Source organism: Triticum aestivum, chromosome 3B, assembly GCF_018294505.1.
Source record: "Triticum aestivum cultivar Chinese Spring chromosome 3B, IWGSC CS RefSeq v2.1, whole genome shotgun sequence".
Taxonomy (NCBI): Eukaryota; Viridiplantae; Streptophyta; class Magnoliopsida; order Poales; family Poaceae; genus Triticum; species Triticum aestivum.
In genome coordinates, this window is record NC_057801.1 from 582,601,100 (window position 1) to 582,624,234 (window position 23,135).

The following is a 23,135-nucleotide window of genomic DNA, read 5'->3' on the forward strand; positions in this document are numbered from 1 at the left end:
GGTACGGTCACCGCGTGGCCCATCCCCCTCCCGCTTACGTAGGGCTGGCATGGCTACAGTGTGCCGTATCGATGGAGATCTCCATCCGGCACGGCACTGTTGCCATGCCTGCCCTGACCTCAGCCCCCGTGGGCGGCGCACTGTGCCCACGACGGCCTGCCTGTACGGCCCAGAGACGGCGAGTCCCACCCGTCAGTGGGGGTACAGAAGACGGCAAGAGCGCCACAAGACGGGCCCATTGGGAGTTGGCCCCCGGGAGTCAGCCAGCCCCTCCGACGGGCCCCACTCGCCATTAACCATACAAGACGGGGAATGGCCACAGTGATCGTCTATCAGGCGGCGGCACTGTTGCCACGACCCCATGACCAAGCCAACGTCATTAGAAGCACGGCTAGAGTACTAGGCCTGTCGGCGGGGCCCACCAGTCAGCGGGCCCCAGCAGTCGGCGGAGAAGACGGCGGCCTGAGAGACAGACGGTTGGGACCCACACCCAGCCGGATTACCATTGTATCCCTGGGGGGCGGGCCTATATAAGCCCCCCGGGGCACCCATGCAAGGGGGATCGCTTCTTTAGCACTAGACCAGATCATATAGGAAGGAGGAAGCTAGCCTTGCCTTCTCCTACCTCCAGGAAACAGCTCAAGGAGCAACCTTGTACTCACTTTGACATAGTGATCATGCGGAGACCCCGCAGAGCAGCAGTAGGGGTGTTATCTCCACGGAGAGCCCTGAAGCTGGGTAAGATTCGCCGGCGTGCATGCCTTCACCTCATCCCGTTTCCAGGCACCGGCGACATTCTAATCGCCCCCACCATGATAAGCCATCCCTTGGCATATGTCGCACCAACCACCCGACAGGAATCACAAACTTCAACACAAGTATTCCTCAAATTCATAACTACTGCACTAGCATGACTCTAATATCACCATCCTCATATCTCAAAACAATTATCAAGCATCAAATTGATCATAGCATCCAATTCACTTTCTATGATAATTTTTATTATACCCAACTTGGATGCCCATCATTCTAGGACCAATTTTATAACAATAGCAAATACCATGTTGTTCTAAAAGACTCTCGAAATAATATAAGTGAAGCATGAGAGATCAACAATTTCTACAAAATAAAGCCAACGCCATGCTCTAAAAGATATAAGTGAAGCACTAGAGCAAAAATTATCTAGCTCAAAAGATATATGTGAAGCACATAGAGTATTCTAATAAATTCTGAATCATGTGTGTCTCTCCCAAAAGGTGTGTATAGCAAGGATGATTGTGGTAAACTAAAAATCAAAGACTCATATCATACAAGACGCTCCAAGCAAAACACATATCATGAGGCGAATAAAAATATAGCTCCAAGTAAAGTTACTGATAGACGAAGACGAAAGAGGGGATGCCTTCCGGGGCATCCCCAAACTTAGGCTTTTGGTTGTCCTTGAATATCTTGGGGTGACATGGGCATCCCAAGCTTAGGCTCTTGCCACTCCTTATTCCATAGTCCATCAAATCTTTACCCAAAACTTGAAAACTTCACAACACAAAACTCAACCGGAAATCTCATAAGCTCCGTTAGTGCAAGAAAGAAAAACCACCACATAAGGTACTGTAATAAACTCATTCTTTATTTATATTGGTGTTAAACCTAATGTATTCCAACTTCTCTATGGATCATACCCCCCGATACTAGCCATAGATGCATCAAAATAAGCAAAAAACACACGAAAAACAGAATTTGTCAAAAACAGAACACTTTGTAGAAATCTGTAACTTTCGCATACTTATGGAACCCTAAAAATCCTACTAAAATAGGAAATCCTGGGAAATTTGTCTATTGATCTACTGCAAAAATAATCAATGCAAAATCACGTTTCTGTGATTTATTAAAATTATTCTCATGCGTGCAAAAGTTTCTGTTTTTCAGCAGAATCAAATTAACTATCACCGTAGGTTATCCTATAGGTTCTACTTGGCACAAACACTAATTAAAACATAAAACCACATCTAAACAGAATCTAGATGAATAATTTATTACTAAACAGAAGCAAAAAAGTAAGAAACAAAAATAAAATTGGGTTGCCTCCCAACAAGCGCTATTGTTTAACACCCCTAGCTAGGCATAAAAGCGAGAATAGATCTAAGTATTGCCATCTTTGGCATTAAATTCATAAGTAGCTCGCATGATAGATTCATAAGGTAATTTTACTTTCTTTCTTGAAAAGTGTTCCATGCCTTTCCTTAATGGAAATTGGAATCTAATATTCCCTTCCTTCATATCAATAATTGCACCAATCGTTCTAAGGAAAGGTCTACCAAGAATAATAGGACATGAAAGATTGCAATCTATATCAAGAACGATAAAATCTACAGGCACATAATTCCTATTTGTAACAATAAGAACATCATTGATCCTTCCCATAGGTTTCTTAATGGTGGAATCCGCAAGGTGCAAGTTTAAAGAGCAATCATCGAAATCATGGAAACCTAGCACATCACATAAAGTTTTCAGAATCGTGGAAACACTAGCACCCAATTCACACAAAGCATAGAATTCATGATCTTTAATTTTAATTTTTATAGTAGGTTCCCACTCATCATAAAGTTTTCTTGGTAAAGAAACTTCCAATTCAAGTTTTTCCTCGTAAGATTGCATCAAAGCATAAACAATATGTTTGGTAAAAGCTTTATTTTGACTATAAGCATGTGGAGAATTCAACACAGATTGCAACAAGGAAATACAATATATTAAAGAACAATTATCATAATTAAATTCCTTGAAATCCATAATAGTGGGTTCAATGCTATGTAAAGTTTTGACCTCTCCAATCCCACTTTTAGCATCAAGATCTAAAAACTCTCAATCATTGGGACGCATTTTAACTAAAGTTGACTCATCTCCAGTACCATCATTATCAAGATTCATATTGCAAAACAAGTATTTAATAGGGGACACATCAATAACTTTTAGATCTTCATCATTATTTTCATGGAAACTAGAAGAACACGCTTTTACAAAGCAATCTTTCTTAGCACGCATCCTAGCGGTTCTTTCTTTGCACTCATCAATGGAAATTCTCATGGCTTTGAGAGACTCATTGATATTATGCTTAGGTGGAATAGATCTAAGTTTCAAAGAATCAACATCAAGCGAAAGTCTATCAACGTTCCTAGCCAATTCATCAACTTTAAGCAATTTTTCTTCAAGCAAAGCATTGAAATTCTTTTGAGAGATCATAAATTCTTTAACACTATTCTCAAAATCAGAGGGCATCTTATTAAAATTTCCATAAGAGTTGTTGTAGGAATTACCATAATTATTAGAGGAATTACTAGGAAACGGCCTAGGATTAAAGTTTCCTCTATACGCATTGTTACCAAAATTATTCCTACCAACAAAATTCACATCCATAGATTCATTATTATTCTCAATCAAAGTATACAAAGGCATATAATTGGGATCAATACGAGCACTCTTAGTAGCAAATAATTTCATAAGTTCATCCATCTTTCCACTCAAAACATTAATCTCTTCTATAGCATGCACTTTTTTTACTAGTAGATCTTTCGGTGTGCCATTGAGAATATTTAACCATATTATTATCAAGGAGTTTAGTAGCTTCTCCTAAAGTGATTTCCATAAAAGTGCCTCCCGCGGCCGAATCTAAAAGATTTCTAGAAGCAAAATTCAATCCGACATAGAAATTTTGTATGATCATCCATAAATTCAAACCATGAGTAGGACAATTGCGAATCATGAATTTCATTCTTTCCCAAGATTGGGCAACATGCTCATGATCAAGTTGTTTAAAATTCATACTATCATTTCTAAGAGAGATGATCTTAGCGGGAGGAAAATACTTAGAGATAAAAGCATCTATGCACTTATTCCATGAATCAATACTATTTTTAGGCAAAGACAAAAACCAAGTTTTAGCATGATCTCTAAGTGAAAACAGAAATAACTTCAATTTAACAATATCATTATCCGTATATTTCTTCTTTTGCATATCACACAAATCAACAAAGTTGTTTAGATGAGTAGCGGCATCTTCACTAGGAAGGCCGGAGAATTGATCTTTCATAACAAGATTCAACAAAGCAGCATTGATATCACAAGATTCATCATCATTAATAGGAGCAATCGGAGTGCTAAGGAAATCATTATTATTGGTATTGGAAAAGTCACACAATTTGGTATTATCTTGTGCCATCGCGACAAGCAATCCAACACACAAGCACACAAGAAGGAAAGCGAAAGAGAGAGGAGAACGGGAAAGAGAGGGCGAATAAAATGGCAAGGGTGAAGTGGGGGAGAGGAAAACGAGAGGCAAATAATGTAATGCGAGGGAGATGAGTTTGTGATGGGTACTTGGTATGTCTTGACTTGAGCGAAGACCTCCCCGGCAACGGCGCCAGAAATCCTTCTTGCTATCTCTTGAGCACTGCGTTGGTTTTTCCTTGAAGAGGAAAGGGTGATGCAGCAAAGTAGCGTAAGTATTTCCCTCAGTTTTTGAGAACCAAGGTATCAATCTAGTAGGAGGCTCCTCAAAAGTCCCTCGTACCTACACAAACAAACAAGAACCTCGTAACCAACGCGATAAAGGGGTTGTCAATCCCTTCACAGTAACTTGCGAAAGTGAGATCTGATAGAGATAATAAGATAAGATAAATATTTTTGGTATTTTTATGATATAGATTGGAAAGTAAAAGATGCAAATAAAAGTAGATGGAAAGCTTATATAATAAAATATAGACCCAGGGGCCATAGGTTTCACTAGTGGCTTCTCTCAAGATAGCATAAGTATTACGGTGGGTGAACAAATTACTGTCGAGCAATTGATAGAAAAGTGCATAGTTATGAGATTATCTAGGCATGATCATGTATATAGGCATCACGTCCACAACAAGTAGATCGAAACAATTCTGCATCTACTACTATTACTCCACACATCGACCGACTCCTGCCTGCATCTAGAGTATTAAGTTCATAAGAACAGAGTAACGCATTAAACAAGATGACATTATGTAGAGGGATAAACTCATGCAATATGATATAAACCCCATCTTTTTATCCTCGATGGCAACAATACAATACGTGCCTTGCTGCCCCTGCTGTCACTGGGAAAGGACACCGCAAGATTGAACCCAAAGCTAAGCATTTCTCCCATGGCAAGAAAGATCAATCTAGTAGGCCAAACCAAACTGATAATTCGAAGAGACTTGCAAAGATAACTCAATCATACATAAAAGAATTCAGAGGAGATTCAAATATTTCTCATAGATAAACTTGATCATAAACCCACAATTCATCGGATCTCGACAAACACACCACAAAAAGAGTTACATCAAATAGATCTCCACAAGAGAGGGGAGAACATGGTATTGAGATCCAAAAAGAGAGAAGAAGCCATCTAGCTAATAACTATGGACCCGAAGGTCTGTGGTAAACTACTCACAACTCATCGGAGGGGCTATGGTGTTGATGTAGAAGCCCTCCATGGTCGATTCCCCCTCCGGCGGAGCGCCAGTGAAGGCTCCAAGATGGGATCTCGTGGATACAGAAGCTTGCGGCGGTGGAATTAGGTTTTCGTGGTGCTCTTGGATGTTTTCAGGGTACGTGGATATATATAGGCGAAGGAGGTAGGTCAGGGGCCGAGGAGGGTGGGGGCGCGCCCACCCCCATAGGGCGCGCCAGGCACCCTCCTGGCTGCCTCGGTTACTTCTTAACGTCCACTCCAAGTCTCCCGGATTGCGTTTGTTCCAAAAAGATCGCTCCCGAAGGTTTCATTCCGTTTGGACTCCGTTTGATATTCCTTTTCTTTGAAACACTGAAGTAGGCAAAAAAACAGCAATTCGGGCTGGGCCTCCGGTTACTAGGTTAGTCCCAAAAATGATATAAAAGTGTAAAGTAGAGCCCATAAACATCCAAAACGGGTAATATAATAGCATGGAACAATCAAAAATTATAGATACATTGGAGACGTATCACCCCACCATGGCGATAGTACACGCACTTGTCACCATCGTTTACTACAAAGGCGGCAATAGTTAATGTCCTTTTGAACTTCTCATGCCACTCCTTAGGAGCTTGTTTAAGGCCATACAAAGACTTTAATAACTTGCACACCTTTCCTTCCTGACCAGGTACTACAAAACCATCTGGCTGATCCATGTAAATTTTCTCCTGCAACTCTCCATTGAGGAAAGCCGTCTTAACGTCCATTTGATGAATGATAAGACCATGTGAGGCAACCAGTGATAGTAGCACCCGAATTGTGGTCAGTCTAGCCATCGGTGAGTAAGTATCAAAGAAGTCTTCACCTTCTTTCTGGGTATAACCCTTAGACACAAGTCGTGCCTTGTACTTTTCAATCATACCATCAGGTCTAAGCTTCTTCTTGAACACCCACTTACATCCTATAGGTTTACACCCATAAGGACGGCCAGTGATCTCCCAGGTTTCGTTAGCTAAGATGGAATCCATCTCGCTACGAACAGCTTCCTTCCAGTAGCCAGCATCAGGAGATGCATAGGCTTCTGAAATAGTCATGGGTGTGTCATCCACAAGGTACACAATGAAATCATCACCAAAGGATTTTGCAGTCCTCTGTCTCTTACTCCTCAAAGGAGTTCCATTGTCACCCTCAACAGGATTCTCAATGTGTTCCATCGCAATGGTGGGTTCAGGAATTACAGCGAATTCATCACTAGATGGAGTAGGTATCTCCTGATTTGATAAACTCGACATATCCTTCATAGGAAATATGTCCTCAAGGAAAGTTGCATCATTAGACTCCATAATTGTACCAACATGCATATCGGATACCTCAGATTTATTATCAGCTATGAAAAGCATAGCCCAGAAGAACACAATCCACGGTTTTTGGTCCAAGCTTGCGCTTCTTGGGAATTGGTATATTGACTTTCGCCAAACAACCCCAAGAATGTAGGTAAGAGAGTTTCAACCTTTTCCTTTCCCATTCCTCAAATGGAGTAACGGTCTTATGCTTTATGGGAACTCGGTTTAGGACATGACATGCAGTCATCAGCGCCTCCCCCCCACCATTCCTTGGAAAGACCTGATGTGTCTAACGTGGCATTAACCAAATCAGTTAGAGTTCGGTTCTTTCTTTCGGCCACCCCATTAGACTGAGGTGAGTAGGGAGGCGTCCTCTTATGGATTATACCATGTTCCGCACAAAACAAATCAAATTCATTGGAAAAATACTCTCCACCACGATCGGACCTTGGTCATTTAATTTTCCGGTCAAGTTGGTTCTCCGCTTCAGCTTTATAGTTTTTGAAGAAAGTTAAAGCCTCATCTTTTGATTTCAGAAGATACACATAACAATATCTAGTAGAGTCGTCAATCAATGTCATGAAATATGTCTTTCCACCTTTTATCAACACGCCATTCATCTCACAAAGATCAGAATGTATAAGATCTAGTGGCGCCAAGTCTCTTGCCTCTGCAATCTTACGGGACTTACGATGTTGCTTAGCTTGCACACATACTTGGCACTTGGAGCCTTTGACAGTAGAGATTTTTGGAATTAAATTCAAATTGGCTAGTCGCGTCATGCAACCAAGGTTAATATGACAAAGTTGTGAATGCCAAATATCAGACTCATTATTGTGGCAACCATTCTTAATAACTTTAGTGCAAATATCTGACACAGACAGGCGGAACAAGCCTCCGCTCTCACAGCCTTTTCCAACAAATTGTCCATACTTAGAAATTACAACTTTATTGGACTCGAAAACCAACTTAAAACCATTTCGACATAACCGGGAACTGCTAATGAGATTTTTATTGATGGACGACACATGATGAACGTTCTTCAAACGCATGGTCTTCCCCGAAGTAAACTTCAGATCGACCGTACTGACACCTCGAACGATAGCATATGACCCATTCCCCATCAGCACGGGAGAAGTCCCTGTGACCTGGTAAGAAGAAAACATAGAGGCGTCAGCACAAACATGTACATTGGCACTGGTGTCAATTAACCAATCAGGAGATTGAAATACTGAAAGGATGGTAGGAAGAATACTGTACCCGGATTCCTTCATATTAGTATCACCGATGAAAGAACATGCGGTGCCCCCATGTTTGGTTTTGGTAATTGATGACAATCTCTATAGACTAATGGTTGCCTTGAGTTATATTTGAAGGTTTTGTCCATAGGCTTTTCTTGAAGTCCATGTGTTGGTTTCAAGGAGTTTATGAGTTGACCAAGGTGCTATTAAGGAATTATCCAAAGATTGGTCATGTGAGTGTTGAGCTTATTGCAAGCATGTCTTGAAGAAGAAGATTGTGTGATCATTCATGTTTACCTTCAAGACATCATCCAAATGAAGAGAGTTGGAAAGATTCAAGGTTGATCAAGACTAAGTCAAGAGTGAATCAAGTTGATCAACTCACAAAGCGTAGAAGATGTACCGAGAGGGATCAAGTGATCCCATGGTATGGTAAGCATTGTCAATTACGCTCTGTGTACTAACCCATGGTCTTCGTGAGAGTTCTTTGTGGGGTTAGGATGCGGTGTGCAAGTTCAAGTGATGCATCACGAAGAGATCAAGTGCTTGAAGCTTGCCGCCCATTGTGGTGACAATGGACTTGTGAAGATGAGCCGATGAGTGGCTCACCCATAGTGGACTATGGGGGAGCAATCATCTAGTCTTCATTGAGCCAACACAATCAAGAAAGGTGGTCCAACTTGAGGGAGTCAAGATCATCATCATCTAGCTCAAGTGGACCATGTGCAAGGCAAAGGTTTTCCCTTGATAGGTTTTCTATTTTACCGGTCTCATGGTGGTAGTTGGGAGACCGGGTTATAGGATCATTTTCGTACTATCAAGGGTGACTCTCAAGTTGGTAGCTTGATCGTATCGTTAGTAGAGAGCTCAAACCATTGCATCTTTGCATCATGTTTCTTGGTTCTTGTTTGGATATCTTTGTGAGTCTTAGAGATTATGGTCATCTTGATGACAAGCTTGAGTTCATCGAAAACGGAGTTCACATGCGTCTTCTATGATGTTTTCGGTGTTGGAGGTCTTACCGGTCTTATCCGAGGAAGGGTTCTCACCATTTTCTTATGGGCCTTTTCTAATTTGCTTCTTATTTATATTTCTTTAAAGATTGTGTTAGCCCTTGTCACTAGCTTTCCAACAAACTTGGTTTCATTGAATTCGGAGTCCGTTTGCAAAAGTTGTGGCAGTTCTGGTGTTCTGAAAAGGCTGCAGCGGTACTACCGCGAATTGGAGCGGATGTAATTTTTTACTACCGCTCCAGAGCGGTACTACCGCGGCTCCTACAGCGGTAGTACCGCTCCGGACCAAAAACTCATCCCAAGTCCTGCGGTGGTAGGCCCGAATGTAATTTTTTAGTACCGCTCGCAAGCAGTAGTACCGCTACCCTTAGCAGTAGTACCGCTACCCCTAGCGGTAGTACCGTGAGGTCAAGCGGTACTACCGCTCCAACGGTTCTTCTGGCCTTTTTGCCTCCTCGCTGTTGTGTTTCAAAGGGGTACTATCGCCCTAGCGGTAGTACCGCTCCTTGGAGCAGTAGTACCGCTCTGTGCGGGCTATGAGCATAACAGTTGGATTTTTCCCCACCTATAAAAGGGGATCTTCTTCCCCAATGAACCTTATCCTTTGAGCTCATGTTCTTCCCCCATTGTTGACCTTCTTCGAGCTTACTAATTCTCAATCCCTCCATGGATTCTTTCTAGTTTTTGAGGGAAAAGAGAGAGAAGATCTAGATCCACATTTCCACCAATCACTTTCTCCTCTATGTGAGGGGAACCCCTTGGATCTAGATCTTGGAGTTCTTGGTGTTCTCCTTCTTGTTCTTCCTCTCATCTTCCTCCCTAGCATTAGTTGCTTGGGTGGGATTTGAGAGAGAAGGACTTGGACACTCCGTGTGCCCTTGCCATTGCATTTGGTGCATCGGTTTGAGTTCTCCACGTGATACGTGGAAGTTACAAGTTGAGAAGCTTATTACTCTTGGGTGCTTGGTACCCTTGAGCTTGTTACTCTTGGGTGTTTTGGACACCCTAGAGCTTGTTCCTCTTGGGTGCCTTGGCGCCCTAGACGGTTGGTGTTGTTCGGAGCTCAATCATTGTGGTGTAAAGCTCCGGGCAAGCGTCGGGGTCTCCAATTAGGTTGTGGAGATCGCTCTTTGCAATTTGACGGGTACCGGTGACCGCCCCCAAGGGTTGCCAAAGTGTACGGGTTCGGTGATCTCCCCCAAGGGTCGCCATTTGTACGGGTTCGGTGACCGCCCTCAAGGGTCCCTTAGTGGAATCACAACATCTTGCATTGTGCGAGGGCGTGAGGAGATTACGGTGGCCCTAGTGGATTCTTGGGGAGCATTGTGCCTTCACACCGCTCCAAATGGAGATTAGCATCCGCAAGGGTGTGAACTTCGGGATACATCGTCGTCTCCGCGTTCCTCGGTTATCTCTTACCCGAGCCCTTTACTTATGCACTTTACTTCGTGATAGCCATATTGTTCTTTGTCATATATCTTGCTATCACATAGTTGCTTATCTTGCTTAGCATAAGTTATTGGTGCACATAGGTGAGCCTAGTTGTTTTAGGTTTTGTGCTTGACAAATTAACCGCTAGGTTTATTCCGCATTTGTTCAAGCCTAAACTGTAATTATTTTAAAGCGCCTATTCACCCCCCCCCTCTAGGCGACATCCTCGATCTTTCAATTGGTATTAGAGCCTCGTCTCTCTTTATTAGGCTTAACCGCCTAGAGAGTAAAGATGTCAACTAGGGGATTAGGATTCTCTCACACTCTTAGTTTCGATGGCACAAATTTTGATGTTTGGGTAATTCGCATGCTTAACCTCTTTAGGGTCATGGACCCAAATTTAGAGAGAATTGTAGATATGGGTTTTTCTCCTCCAAAGGATCCCCAAAGATTATCTTTAGAGGATGATAAAAACTCTTATCACAATGCTCAAGCTTCTAATGTGCTTTTTGATGCTTTGAGCAATGTAGTTATATTTCAACTCATGTCGTTCCGAGATGCTCATGAGTTATGGACAAAGCTTCAAGATAAATATGGTGTGTCCAAGATTTGAGGGGATGATTGTTCTCCCTCCTCCTCCGGCCGTGTTGCCTTCTCAACTTCTTCTACTTCACCTACATGTGGATTGCCACAAGGTAATGCTAGGGTGAGTAGTGGTGGTCATTGCAATGATGATAGTGTGCTTGTTCTTGGTGATTCTTCATCACTATCTTATTGCAATGGTCCTTCTTTGGACTTCAACACTTCGAGCACCTTACATGTTTCACTTGCTCGTGTTGGTAGTCCTTGCATATCATGTAGAAATTGCTTGCTCAAATCTCATGATGATATGCTTGCTATGTCTTGTTGCCATGATAAAAATGTATCTATTTCCTCGAGTTGTTGTGCTAACAATGTAGAGGAAACTCAACACTCCATGGAACAAGATGTGGTCTTGAATGGTGCTTCAAGGGATCCTACATCATCTCTATTGCATTTTGCCTTATGGCTAAGGCCTCAAAGGTATCTCCCACTTTGAATCCCAATATATCTTGTGATGATATTGATGATGGCAAGAATGATGATGATGTTGATTATGATGAAGAGAATGATAATGTTGCCTCCTTAAAAATTAAGGGGGAAATGGTTTTTAAAGCTCTTCATAAAAATAAAATTGCTCGTTCCAACTTCATGGAAATTATGTCCATTGCCATTGAGGGCAAGAAATATATTGAGGAGTTGGAATCTCATCTCGAGGAGCATGAGGTCACCATTGAGAAAATGGAAGGTCATGAGCGTTATTACGCTAATGAGATTGCAGACCTCTCTCAAGCTCTTGAACTTGAACAAACCACCAAGGAATCTCTTGAGGAGACTTTTGCTCTAGAATTATATAGAGTAAGGGAATCTCGTGATAGAGCTCTTGAGGTGGCCAATGATTTTGAAACTAAAAATGAGGAGCTTGAAGTTGCGCATGCTAAACTCCTTGAGGACTTTGAGCACCTCGAAAATGGCTCAAGGGTCATTAAGAGTAAGCTCATCAAACTCATCGAGTCTCATGCTCAACTTAAAGCTTCATATTCAAAAGAGCTTGCCAAGTTGTCTTCTCCTCTTGTTGCTAATGATCATGCTTGTGCTACTAACTCTATCTCTTGTGAAGTCCATATTGAAGGAGAATGTTGAGCTACGGGCTCAACTTGAGTTGCTATCTAGCAAATATGGGAAATTGGAAGAAAGTCATGAAAAGCTCTCAAACTCTCATGATGATCTTATAGTATCCCATAATGTGCTAAAGATAGCTCATGAGTCCATGCTTGCTAAGGTAACATCTAGTGAGCCTCATGTGGATACTAGCACTACATCTAGTCAAAGTGCTATATTGCCATGTGCTAGTCCTTGTAATTCATCTACTCACAATGTTGGTACATCTTGTGATAAATTGCTTTCCTTGCCTTGTTGCTCTAATGATGAAGCTTATACTTTCTCTAGTACTTGTGTTGAGACTAACCATGTAGAGGAAATCAAAGAGCTCAAGGCCCAAGTCACTTCTTTGAAGAAAGACTTGGAAAAGTGTCATGAAGGGAAGGCCACACTCAACAATATCTTGAGTGTGCAAAAATCCCCCAATGACAAAGGTGGACTTGGATTCAACTCCAATAGGAAGAAGAAGTCCAAGAGCAACAAGAAGAAGGGCCAAAAACAAGTCAAGAATTCAGCCAAGATCATTTGCTTCAAGTGCAAAATTGAAGGGCATCATGTTAGATCTTGCCCTTTGAATAAGAAGGCCATTAGTGACAAGCAACAAGGGAAGCGGCCACAAGTTCACTCTCATTCTCAATCTCAAGTTGAGAAATCAAGTGAGAAGAAAGTAAAGAGTAGACGTTGGTACCTATGTCGTGAAAAAGGTCACGTCGCTTCTTCATGCACAAATGGTACCTCATCCAACCCAATTATCATTGATGATGTCTATTATCTTGGGAAGGATAAGGTTGGCAGTGTGTTTGCCAAGTTTGTTGGTACTCAAAGTGGTTTGAAGCAAAGAACCATTTGGGTAGCCAAGCCTATTGTGACTAACCTCTTAGGACCCAACTTGGTTGGGGACCAACTAGCTCAAACTTGATCAATAGGTGTTGTTGGAGGGCATTGGACACTTGGCTACATTATGAAGAATTAAGGGGACTTCATCTCTCTTATTGCCTCAAGCCAAGTCAATTGAATCATCAAGCTTATATCTTATATCCAATGTGCCTCCTTGCGGTAACTTGTACTTAAATTGTTTACATTGAAAGTTACTTGCCCACTTGCATGTTTTGGTTTTGTTCCTTGCATGTGTTTGTATATGTTGTGCTTCCAACTTGATTATCTTGAGCAATCAAGTATGTGTGTGTTGGTTTGCACATCATGTATGTGTGTGTCATGCATTGAGCCTTTTGCATCTTGTTTATTTCTTAGTTGGCTCTTGTGAGAGATTAATGGAATATCCCATTATGGGGGAGTGATGTGCTTTGTGCCCCTCACAATCCTATAAATGTGTGTACATGAGTAATACCATCTAGTATTGATATTTCAAGATTATCTAGTTGCTATGTGGTATGTCTTCTCATGAGAAATTCAAATTCTAAATTGTCCATTAATTATCTCTTGTTGGATCCTCTTATTGCCTCTTGTTAAGTTTTCTTCATTGGTATCACATTATGGGGGAGTAATATGCTATGTATATTACTAGCCTAGAAATGTGTACATTTGAGATTTTGTCACCTAGTGTTGATATTGTAGATTATCTTGTTCCTAGGTGGCATGTTAGCTCTACAAGTTGCAATTTGCTTGTGTTTGGTGTGAAGATGATGTTGGATATCCTTGCTATCTACCAACGGGAATTATTTCCAAATACTTCTTGTCTTATGACAATTGGTACTCACTTATGTGTGGTAGAAATTATTGATCATCTTTACATTGGCCTTTGCTTTTATTTGCCTTATCTCGTGCCTAGGATTGTGTCAACTCCCATTGTTTTCCATACCACTTGTGTATCTTGTCATTTTCTTGATCTTGTTTAGTGTTTCCTAGATATAGTGAAAGTGGTGATCCCACCTTGTGCATTTTGTATTCAAATGTAAATTCTCTATAATGCACTAGTCTTGGGGGAGCTATCCTATTTTCTATAAAACACTCATCTTGTGATCCATTTAAGTGTGTGTTGGTGGATGGCAAGTCGTTTCTTTTGGTATTTTGTGCCAGCATGAAACTTTGTAGAGAGCTTGGCTTGTTTGGAACCATCCTCTCCTTTGGGAGTTTGCCATCTTTTTTTGTGTGTTCCAATGGATATCTCATTCCTTGATGTATCTTTTAATGATATCTTCCAAGTGATGATTTCTCCATTTGGTATCCTTTTCACTTGGTTTTTTCCTTATATTTTGGTATCGGTTCTTGAAAGTCTTGAGCATGCATTTTAACTTCATGTAGTTCCTTTGGCATGTTTTCTTTCTTTGACCCAATATATAGGGGAAACTCCACCAAGTCTCAAATTGGATGAGATGTGCATGAGATTCATTTTCATATCTATATGCACACATCTATGTGGAGTTTGTCCTATGTATTGTTGGTTCTCTAACTCTTTGGTCCCAATGAGTTTGGGTACCATTTTGTTTGTGTTGTTGTTCTAGGAACAATTGGAGATGCATTGGATACTCGGCTCATTCAAAAGGAAGGTGTTGTCATCATGTGCTTATTGGAGTCAAGCTAGGATGATCAATGAACTACTTTCTACCTTCAATTGGTATCTACTACATCCTTACAATGCTATCTCAATAACAAGTATCATCATCTACTACATGCACACATTATTGCATCAATCGTGTGTAGACTGTATCATGGCATGTTATTCTTTCTTTCTTGTGATACTTGTTTCCTTTCTCAAAGCATCCCAACAATGATCTCTTGTTGCTAGTTGTGATGTCTTTGATGGTTGTGTGGTAGGAATTCATTTATATACAATAAGACCATATCTAGCCTTGGGCTATGCTTCCAAGCACATATCTTATTGGTATATGTATGACTTCCTTTTGGATATCTTGTTCCTTCGTGTTGTAACTATTTTGGGTGTACATCCTTCTTTGTAGATATATATATCGTCGTGATTTTGTCTACCTAGACCCTTATACACTTGAGAGAAATTACATCTCTAGATGATATCCTTTCTTTCACGTCCACCTTGTCTTTCTTATGTTATTTCTTTGGTGGCTCTGTGAAAGCTTTTACCTTGATTGTGTGCCTTATCTCGTTGCATCTTGATGCACTCTTGTGTGGTGAAGATTATTTTCCTCATGCTTGTCTTGACGAGGCTTTTGCCATCTTAATTGGTATCCCCTGTCTTGATGATGCTTATGCTTTCTATCTTCACCTTGGGTTGTCACAAGTGTTGGTTATTCATTTTGCATATTTAGTGTTCTTGTGAACCCATTTGCTTAGTTGTGTGTGAGAATGAAAGGCTTTGCACCGTGTATCTCATTCATTCGAGACTATGTTGATGCTTATGCTCATCCGTATATTAGTCCTCTCATGTGCTTTTCCATGACTCACACACATCATTTTGGTTGAGCCTATTCTTAAGTTGCCTCTTTTACATGTTGCCGAACCATGTGTTTATTGCAAGTCCTAGGCTTAGTTTCCTTTATGCTCACTTGCACTTGTTGTTTGTTTCTGTTGATTTTGGGGGAGCTATGATCCTATTTTGTGCACTTTGTATCCAAATACAAAAATTATTATGTGTGCACAAATCATGGGGAGCTTCACTAGCTTATTTAGAACTCTCCTTTGCTCATATCATAATATCCTTCATTCATGTGTCTCATAGGATCTTTGGTCTAGTTGGTTTAATTGATATCCTTTGATTGCTTGCTTTTATTGGTATATTTTGAGTGCTCGATTTCTTGTTTCTCTCTTTGTTATGTCTTTGTGGCATATCATTCTTTTGCAATCTTTGGGCCTCAATATAGTTTGTCTTCCTCCAAGTATTTACCATTGGATATGTGTATTGCATTCCACTCTCTTTTTTAGAGACACACAATTTATGGAGGGACACTCTTTATATTGGCCTTCTAATCTTTTCACCCATTTTGGCAATCAATGCCAATGGGGGAGGAGTTTCAGAGAGTTTTGTGGAGAAGTCTTCAGAGTTTTCTCCTTGCTTTGGTTTTGGTTCCTAAGCATTTGCATCCCATTCTCATGCATCATTGGTTGTTGCATTGCATGGTGATGCATAACTCCTTGTATAAACTCTCTTGAAAGTGATTGTCATCAATTACCAAAATGGGGGAGATTGAAAGAACATGCGATGCCCCCATGTTTGGTTTTGGTAATTGATGACAATCTATATGGACTAATGGTTGCCTTGAGTTATATTTGAAGGTTTTGTCCATAGGCTTTTCTTGAAGTCCATGTGTTGGTTTCAAGGAGTTTATGAGTTGACCAAGGTGCTATTAAGGAATTATCCAAAGATTGGACATGTGAGTGTTGAGCTTATTGCAAGCATGTCTTGAAGAAGAAGATTGTGTGATCATTCATGTTTACCTTCAAGACATCATCCAAATGAATAGAGTTGGAAAGATTTAAGGTTGATCAAGACTAAGTCAAGATTGAATCAAGTTGATCAACTCACAAAGCGTAGAAGATGTACCGAGAGGGATCAAGTGATCCCATGGTATGGTAAGCATTGTCAATTACGCTCTGTGTACTAACCCATGGTCTTTGTGAGAGTTCTTTGTGGGGTTAGGATGCGGTGTGCAAGTTCGAGTGATGCATCACGAAGAGATCAAGTGCTTGAAGCTTGCCGCCCATTGTGGTGACGATGGACTTGTGAAGATGAGCCGAAGAGTGGCTCACCCATAGTGCACTATGGGGGAGCAATCATCTAGTCTTCATCGAGCCAACGCAATCAAGAAAGGTGGTCCAACTTGAGGGAGTCGAGATCGTCATCATCTAGCTCAAGTGGACCATGTGCAAGGCAAAGGTTTTCCCTTGATAGGTTTTCTATTTTACCGGTCTCATGGTGGTAGTTGGGAGACCGGGTTATAGGATCGTTTGCCGTACTATCAAGGGGGCTCTCAAGTTGGTAGCTTGATTGTATCTTTAGTAGAGAGATCAAACCATTGCATCCTTGCATCATGTTTCTTGGTTCTTGTTTGGATCTATTTGTGAGTCTTAGAGCTTATAGTCATCTTGATGACAAGCTTGAGTTCATCAAAAACAGAGTTCGCATGCGTCTTCTATGATGTTTTCGGTGTTGGAGGTTTTACCGGTCTTATCCGAGGAAGGGTTCTCACCATTTTCTTATGGGCCTTTTCTAATTTGCTTCTTATTGATATTTCTTTAAAGATTGTGTTAGCCCTTGTCACTAGCTTTCCAACAAACTTGGTTTCAACGAATTCGGAGTCCGTTTGCAAAAGTTGTGGCCGTTTTGGTGTTCTGAAAAGGCTGCAGCGGTACTACCCCGAATTGGAGCGGATATAATTTTTTACTACCGCTCCAGAGCGGTACTACCGCGGCTCCTACAGCGGTAGTACCGCTCCGGACCAAAAACTCGTCCCAAGTCCTGTGGTGGTAGGCCCGGATGTAATTTTTTAGTACCGCTCGCAAGCAGTAGTACCGCTACCCCTAGCGGTAGTACCATGAGGTCAAGCGGTACTACCGCTCCGACGGTTCTTCTGGCCTTTTGCCTCCTCGCTGTTGTGTTTCAAAGGGGTACTACCGCCCTAGGGGTAGTACCGCTCTGTGAGCATAACAGTTGGATTTTTTCCCACCTATAAAAGGGGGTCTTCTTCCCGAATGAACCTAATCCTTTGAGCTCGTGTTCTTCCCCCATTGTTGACCTTCTTCGAGCTTGCTAACTCTTAATCCCTCCGTGGATTCTTGCTAGTTATTGAGGGAAAAGACAGAGGAGATCTAGATCCACATTTCCACCAATCATTTTCTTCTCTATGTGAGGGGAACCCCTTGGATCTAGATCTTGAAGTTCTTGGTGTTCTCCTTCTTGTTCTTCCTCTCATCTTCCTCCCTAGCATTAGTTGCTTCGGTGGGATTTGAGAGAGAAGGACTTGGGCACTCCGTGTGCCCTTGCCATTGCATTTGGTGCATCGGTTTGAGTTCTCCACGTGATATGTGGAAGTTACAAGTTGAGAAGCTTATTACTCTTGGGTGCTTGGTACCCTTGAGCTTGTTACTCTTGGGTGTTTTGGACACCCTAGAGCTTCTTCCTCTTGTGTGCCTTGGCGCCCTAGACGGTTGGTGTTGTTCGGAGCTCAATCATTGTGGTGTAAAGCTCCGGGCAAGTGTCGGGGTCTACAATTAGGTTATGGAGATCGCCCCGAGCAATTTGACGGGTACCGGTGACCGCCCCCAAGGGTTGCCAAAGTGTACGTATTCGGTGACCGCCCCCAAGGGTCGCCATTTGTACGGGTTCGGTGACCGCCCTCAAGGGTCCCTTAGTGGAATCACGGCATCTTGCATTGTGCAAGGGCGTGAGGAGATTACGGTGGCCCTAGTGGCTTCTTGGGGAGCATTGTGCCTCCACACTGATCCAAACGGAGATTAGCATCCGCAAGGGTGTGAACTTCGGGATACATCGTCGTCTCTGTGTGCCTCGGTTATCTCTTACCCAAGCCCTTTACTTATGCACTTTACTTTGTGATAGCCATATTGTTCTTTGTCATATATCTTGCTATCACATAGTTGCTTATGTTGCTTAGCATAAGTTGTTGGTGCACATAGGTGAGCCTAGTTGTTTTAGGTTTTGTGCTTGAAAAATTAACCCCTAGGTTTATTCCGCATTTGTTCAAGCATAAACCATAATTATTTTAAAGCGCCTATTTACCCCCCCCCCTCTAGGCGACATCCTCGATCTTTTAACCGATGACAACATTAGCGGACTTGCCCCTCTTATCATGTTCGCGCTCCTCAAAGCGGTTAGGACACTTCGGAGCCCAGTGATTAGGATCACCGCAGACATGGCAAAGTCCCTTCCCCTTCTTGTGAGAATTCTTCTTGAAGTTCGTAGAATGTGACGGCTTGTTCTTTGCATCAAACTTGCCTTTGCCCTGAGTTTTGTTCTTGTTATTTTTGAACTTGTTGGGCTAGAAGTTCTTCTTTTATACCATGTGGGCACTAGAACCTCCCTCGGCAACTCGAGCATGTGTGTCTTTTGTTCTCGCCTTCTCTTCAACATCAAGAGTACCAATGAGATCCGCAACGGAAAACTCCTGTCTCTTGTGTGTCAGGGAAGTAGCAAAATTGTTCCACGAAGGTGGAAGCTTGGCAATGATGCCTCCGGCAAAAAATTTGTTCGACAACACACACTTGAAGTACTCGAGTTCCTTTGCGAGTGATTGTATCTCATGAGCTTGCTGGACAACGGAGCGCTCATGAGTCATCTTGTAGTCATAGAATTGCTCCATGATGTACAACTCGTTGCCTGCGTCCGAGGCCCCAAACTTGGCCTTGAGCGCAGCCCACATGTCCTTGCCGTTGTCGACATATACGAATCCACAATGGAATCCTCAAGAACACTCAGAAGGGCGCCTTTAAAGAGGGTATCTATCTTCTCAAAAGCTTCCAACTGTGCTGGATTAAGATCACCCTCAGGCCTGTCCTTAGTGGCGTCATAGCAACACATGGTCTGAAACTAGTAGACTACTCTCATGCGCCACCTCTTATATTGCATCCCCTTAAAGGCAAGCGCCTTCAAATGCGCAGCAAAACCACTCGGAGTAAATTGCCTATGATTAGGTTTTTGGATTGTTGAATATACGAGCAAATTACTACGAATTTTAATCCGAATAAACAGAAGATAAATCATGACAACACTAGCAGAGATTAAACTAATCATGAGAACTAGCAAAGTAGATGAACAGATCACATCTAGGGCACATACTAGAAACATGAATTCTACCATGATCTCGAACAAGAAGGATAGAATCACATACGGTGCAGCGACAGCAGCACCGCCGGCATTGATGTTTTCGGCCATGTTGTTGAGGATGAGGTTGCCGGGGTCGGGGAAGAAATCATTGTTGGCGAAGTCGTCGCTGCCAGCAGTCGCGCGAGTGCGCTCCCCAAAAACCGATCGCCCCTCTCCCGTACAGGATCACGAGTGGCGGGGTTCCGGAGGCCTGATGTCCCTTCTCGCGGTGCACGCTGGAAGGAGGGTGGAGAAGACTTGTGTGGCGGCGTAATGATCTGGAACGGTGGTGCGAAACCATACGAACTGGGGGTGGCTAGGGTAGGTGTCTGCCTGACTATATAGTGGGGCCGGATAGGTCGTGGAAGTAAACCCCATGTCCGAGTCGCGATCCAAAAGAATTGGAAACGGTTCAGTAATTAACGCGTCCATTAATTATTAATTAATGACTCATTAATTTTCTCGAGCAGCAAAAATATAGACAATGTGCATAGCTCTGTCCTCGTCTCGGCTCAATCCCGCAACCCGCGACGCGTCGTGACGAGGCGTGGCGTGGCGAGGCGACCGAGGAGGAGGAGCACGCGTGTAGGTCTCCTCTTCTCATGCTCATACAAGTGGTAGAAGAGCTTACCTTATAAAGAGGTGCAACTCCCTCTCAACTTTCATGGTGGGACTAAACTTTAGCCTCACTCACTCCACTCACATGTGTGCATGAATCGGCTAAGAGAATTTTAAAATTTTAGTTGGGCTTTGGGCCAAAGGCCTACTAGCAAAATTCCAACAGTGCTCATGTTGCCATGTACAAGGTCATCTGGGACAAGGGCCCGTACACATCTAACGTGCTGGCTGGCATGGACGCGGCGATCGCGGACGGGCGTCGACGTCATCTCCATCTCCATGGGCTTTGACTTTGTGCCGCTGTATGAGGACCCGGTTGCGATAGCCGCTTTAGCCACCATGGAAAGCGGTATCCTCGTGTAGGCTTCAGCAGGAAACGCCGGCCCAAGCCCTGGCCTGATGCACAACGACATCCCATGGCTACTCACCGTCGCGGCTGGATCGGTAGACCGGACAATGTTCTCCGGCACCGTGTCATACGGCAGCACGACGCAAGGCACCATAACGGGCTTCACGGCGTACCCCGCCAACGCTTGGGTGGTGGACATGAAGTTGGTGTACGACGAGACCATCTCAGCGCGCAACTCATCGTCGACAATGGCAAACCTAACGACGAGCATAGTAGTGTGTTGTGACACTAGGTGTGTCATCGATCAGCTGTACACGGCGAACGACGCCGGTGTCGCCGCTGCCATCTTCATCACGGACGCCGTGTCCTTTGAGGAGACCATGCCGCTCCCAGCCATTTTCATCCGCCCGAAAGATGCACCGGCTCTGCTGAGCTACATCAACTCCACCATGCTCCCAACGGCGACAGTGCAGTTCCAACAGATGATTCTCGACACGCGGCCAGCGCCAGTGGTTGCCGTGTACTCCTCTCGGGGGTCGTCGCCTAGTTATACCGGCGTGCTCAAGCCGGACATACTGGCTCCTGGGGAGAACATACTCACGTCGTGGGCACCTGTGGATCCACAGTGACTGATAGGCCAAACCGCGCTGGCCAACGACTTCCTGATCGCGTCCGGGGGTAAACATTTTGTAGAGCACAGGCTTTGGGACACCCCCTTATCTAGCCACTCATTTTTGCATCGTGATTCGTGTGAGTACATTTGTTTTTTTTTGTTTCTCTCATATAGAACAACATATGAACTTCAAACTTGGCAGCTCGACAAAACATTCTTACTAGAATGTGGGAAAAACTTTCGAAATTTTTCGTGCAATATAAATACTAAAAAGTAGATTTTTTAATACAAAAAAATCTAATTTCGTATATTTATGTTTGACAAAAAAATCTGAAAGTTTCTTCTCACATTCTAATTGGAACGTTCTAGTGTCTTGCAAAGTTTGAAGTTCACACGTTGTTTTATTTTGAAGAAACAAAAAAAAATTAATATACAAAATTAGTTGTCTAGCACAGATCTCAAAGCAATGTTGAAGGATAAGAATAAGGGATGTCCACAAACCTGAGCTTTAAAACTCCACGTCCCGCGGCCGGGACGTCGATGGCGTGCCCGCCCGCCAGCGGCATGGCGGCGTTGCTACACGCGGTGCACCCGGACTGGCGGACTGGAGCCCGGCCATGGTCAAATCGGCGATTATGACCACCGCGACCACCAAGGACAACACATACCGCCCGATCACGGACGCCGGCGCCAACGCTACCGCGGTGAGCCCGCTGGCCATGGGCTCTGGGCAAGTCAGCCCCAACTCAGCCATGGACCCGGGCTGGTGTACGACGCCGGGCCCAAGGACTTCGTGGCACTGCTCTGCGCCGCAAACTACACCGACACCCAGATTGCAGCGATCATGAGGTCTTCGACGGCGTACAACTGCTCCTCTTCGTCCAACGACGTGAACTATCCGTCGTTCGTGGCGGTCTTCGGGGCCAATGCTACTACTGGGGAGATGCACTTCGACAGGACTGTGACCAGCGTCGGAGAGGGTCCGGCAACGTACCACGCCTCGTGGGTTTCGCCCAGCAACATCGATGTGGCCGTGACACCGATGATGCTAGAGTTCGGGGGTGCAGGGCAGGCGGCCTCATTCCAGGTAGAAATCAAGCTCACTGCGCCTACCACCGACGACGAGCCCGCCCATGGGGCCTTGGTGTGGACCGAAGCGAGCGGCAAGTACCGTGTGAGGGCTCCCTATGTTGTCCTTTGATGTTCATGTTGGTTTTGTTGTATATTTTACGAGGCTCGTCCAAGTAATAAATTTAATTCCATATGACTAGTGAAAAGAGAAGAAACGCTAACATGAGCTTGTAGTGTGAGACGATAGAGCAGCAACGTCCATGCTTACTCACTCGCCTCGCCTCACCACGAATACAGTTCAAATTCAAGCTCTAGCTAGTAGTAAGCGGTACCTTGGAATGTTAAAAAATTGCTTGGCAATGCACTGCTACGTACTCTCTCCATTCCAAAATATAGCGCGTCTTCGGTTTTCGCGCTTCAACTTTGACCACAAATTTAACTAACGAGACCGACTGCAGTGAGAGCAAAAATTATATAATTGAAAACTTTTTTTGAGTACGAATTCACT

The 23,135-nt window shown here is 43.3% G+C and overlaps 1 pseudogene; it reads left to right on the forward strand.

The window, feature by feature from the left end:
- Window positions 1–22,757, forward strand: part of LOC123065799 (subtilisin-like protease SBT3) — a 54,622-nt pseudogene extending 31,865 nt beyond the window's left edge.
- The last annotated feature ends 378 nt before the right edge of the window (window positions 22,758–23,135 follow it).